This window comes from Pteropus alecto, unplaced genomic scaffold, assembly GCF_000325575.1.
Source record: "Pteropus alecto unplaced genomic scaffold, ASM32557v1 scaffold21, whole genome shotgun sequence".
Classification (NCBI taxonomy): Eukaryota; Metazoa; Chordata; class Mammalia; order Chiroptera; family Pteropodidae; genus Pteropus; species Pteropus alecto.
The window spans coordinates 24,365,746-24,369,095 of NW_006436282.1; the positions used below are offsets into that span (position 1 = coordinate 24,365,746).

Genomic DNA, 3,350 nt, shown 5'->3' on the forward strand with positions numbered 1-3,350 from the left:
CGTGCCAGTGCCCAGCTCTGGAGACGACCTCCAGGGACAAGCTGGGTGGTGACGGCTCCTGAGTAGGGAGAAGAAGGAGGCGGGGCATGCTCAGCCTCCGGGGACGGTGACACAGAGGAGAAGAAATGACTTAGTGTTGCTAGGGCCACGTGTGAGTCCTCTCTAGAAAACGGCCAGGTCTCTTCATTCTTGTATTCTCATTTCCTCGCAGGCCCTGACACGTCTCATAGGGGCTCCAAAGTGTGAGTGCAGTAAAAGCATAAAAGGAAAAGCGAGCAAGGGAGACATCACTCCCCCAAAACGATTCATGCCGGGTGGGGCCTCGCGTGTGCCGGCCTCTGGCCCTCGGGCTATGTCCGGGCAGCTCTCTGCTCCTCTTTATGCGTAACCTCCGTGTGGGCAACTGTCAGAACCAGGGTAACCACTGCCTCACGTGTGTCTGTTCCCAGAAGTGGGGGACCAGGAGCAGGTGACGGTGGCCTGAGTAATCTGAAGGCCAGATAACAGGGAGTGAGCTGGGGAGGGCTGGTGGGCTCAGTCAAGGCCAGTTTGGATGTGGCAAATGTCTGGGGGCAGTGCCACGAATTCTGCCACCCTCTGCTTGCCTGACCTTGGGCCCGTGACTCGTTCCTTGCTGGATGAAGCCAGTCAACTGTGAAGCAGCAGAGTCAGTGCAAAGCTTATGTGGGGACCGAGACCGGGAGGCATCTCTGTGTCCCGTCGTGTGCCAGCTCCGGAGAGTGGCCGTCTGGGGACTGCGTTGACCAGGTAGGTCAGATCTGGACAGGAAAGGGAAGTCTTATCCTTTTGCAAGGTTTGCAGTCCGAAGCAAGGGGGCGTGGCTTTCAGGCTGTGAGTCTGCCGACTCGGCAAAGGCTCCTGAAGGTCCCTTGACGGGATTCAGGCTGCCAGGTCCACCTGCAGTGGCATTCGCGAATATTTCAGACATCAGACAATTCTGTCCTGAGTCATATGGCCCATGGCGAATCAATCGATTCTTTCTTTTAGCGGCGGGTGGGAGGCGAGGAAGTCTAACCATTACTGGTCTTCTGCTCACAGCTGAGACCGTTTTTTGTGTAGGAGGAAGGATGCCCAGGGATGGGTCCAAACAGGGCAGCGCGCAGAGCTTCCCTGGGCCGGGCCGGAGCCAGCCTGATCTCCAGCCCCCGAGGCAGGGCACACCCCGCTCGGTCAGACTCGGCCTGCTCCCCAGGCCGCTGGTCTGTGCCAGCTCCCTCTGCTGTGCCAGCCCTGCTCGCAGTAGTGGCTCACAGGCCTCATCATCACTTCTGGATTGCTGAAGGGAGGGTCAGCTTTACCTTCCTTTGTTTCTTCTCTTCTCCATGGCCCGACGAACAGGCTTCCGGAGAAGGGCAAAACATGGCTCTTTTGTGCTGGATGGTCGCACGGCGACTCTGTTTTTCCAAGCTCGTGGCCTGGCTTGCCGAGAGTGAATTAAAAGTTTCCACAGAATCATTTGCATCGCTCCTCATCGGCTCTGTGAACTATTTTCCTTCCTCTCGCTAGTTTAAGAGGGACGCGCTGGCTCCCTTGGTCAGGCACCTCAGACGAGGGCTTTTGGGAAAGGGAGAAATAGAAAACCATGAGAGGCCTTTCTGGAAATCTAGGGGGAGAATGGAAAAATCTGGGCTGAGTACAGACTTGGCCTTGGAGCAGCAGGTAGGACAGAAACATAGTGATGCTCCATGCGGCTGTGGTGACAGAGGCTGGGAATGAGGGATTTTCGAGTCACAGCCCCAACGAAATCACCAGTGGCAGTCGCTGGTGCCAATTCCAAGACCCAATTCCAAGATCAATCCTGCTGGGAGACCCTTGCAGGCCAGCCCCTCCGAATCCACTTCTCTGTCTCAGAGGATCTCTCCCTAGGGTACCTCCTTCACTGTGATCTTCCTCCTGGTCCCCTTGGCTACCAGTTGCCAGTTGCCATGGTGACCATCATCTGCAAGTGCCTGGACAGGTCTGGGTACCAGCATTACTGGGGCTACAGTGCACCTCTCCTCCCGTTCTGGGACACCCAGCGGGTCCTCCTTTCCAATCTGACAGGCCCCATCCTGAGAGGGTGGGGAGAACCTCTGTTTCCCTGTGACTGTCATATACTGTCTTCTGGAACAACACTGTCTGTGTCCTTTTATGTCCAAATTCTTTGGTTTCCATTAATTCCTTTCCGTTAAAGCTCTCTCTTCTGAGGACTGAGGCTGAGGTCAATCCGAGTGTCATGGATTTGGGCCACAGCTCAGTGTCCCTCATGTCCGTCCTGGGGATCAGCTCCTCACTGAGACTGGCACATGACTCTCTCCAGCGGCTCAGCACCATTCTCCACTGGGATATTACTTCAGCCTATTGTTCTCCTGCCTTGTAGGGGGGAGTCTTTTTGGAAGGAGACTGACTGTTACTTTCAAAACACCTAGGATGTGTCTTTTTCCCAGATTTCCTCTTTCTCTTACACTGCATTCCAGACACCTATAAATAGCAGAGGGTGATGTGGCTCCATAGTGTAGCGGTTAGCACATCTGCTTTACACGCAGAAGGTCCTGGGTTCGCGCCCCAGTGGAGCCACGGTCCATGGTCTATGGCCATGCCACCCTGAACAAGCTCAATCCGGTCTGATCTCAGAAGCTAAGCACGGTTGGGCCTGGTTAGTACTTGGATGGATGACCACCTAGGACAACCAGGTGCTGTAGGCATAAATAATAATAATAAATAATAAAAATAAAAAATGGCAGAGGGCTCGCGACACTCATGCCATGACACCACGACCACTTCTAGTGTTTACGGTGGGTAAAACCAATGGAGCAACTTTTCCCTGGCAAGTCTTGGGATCTTTCTCAATACCATGCATTGGACCGTTGCTACCACCCATCAGAACTGATTCTTACGGTGACACCTTTTTGCCTTCTTTACCTGAGACTCCCCATCGCATCTCCCCACCCTCTAACCAACACGTCTATAAGTGCTCAAAAGTAACAGATGCTTCCTGTCAGCCTGCACATGACATTGACCTTAAAAGGATGTGCTCTCTGCCAGAGAGTTTGCAGTTGGTCTCAGATACACTAAGAGGTAAGGCTACTTGGCTGGGGTGGAAGGGGACCCGAAGCATAAGTCTATCAAGAATGGAACATGTCCCTTTTCAGAGCTGATGACTGCGCCTCTCCCTACTACTCATTTGTCTCTCACTGGCTAAGTGAAAGGAGGTTGTGTTCTAGAATTTATTGATTATAGAGAGCAGCTGTAATAAGTAATTATCACTTATGTAATTATTAACATATTATGTAATATGTAATTATCTAATTTATTATGTTATAAGTACCAAGTGGACACTTTTTCCCTAC

The 3,350-nt window shown here is 52.7% G+C and overlaps 1 non-coding gene and 1 pseudogene across 1 annotated transcript; both read left to right on the forward strand.

Moving 5' to 3' along the window:
* Positions 1 to 2,504: 2,504 nt before the first annotated feature.
* Positions 2,505 to 2,577, forward strand: TRNAV-UAC. The gene has a single exon. It is a non-coding gene; the product is annotated as a tRNA-Val (tRNA).
* A 9-nt stretch (positions 2,578 to 2,586) lies between these two features.
* LOC112479907 lies at positions 2,587 to 2,705 on the forward strand (annotated as a pseudogene).
* Positions 2,706 to 3,350: the final 645 nt, after the last annotated feature.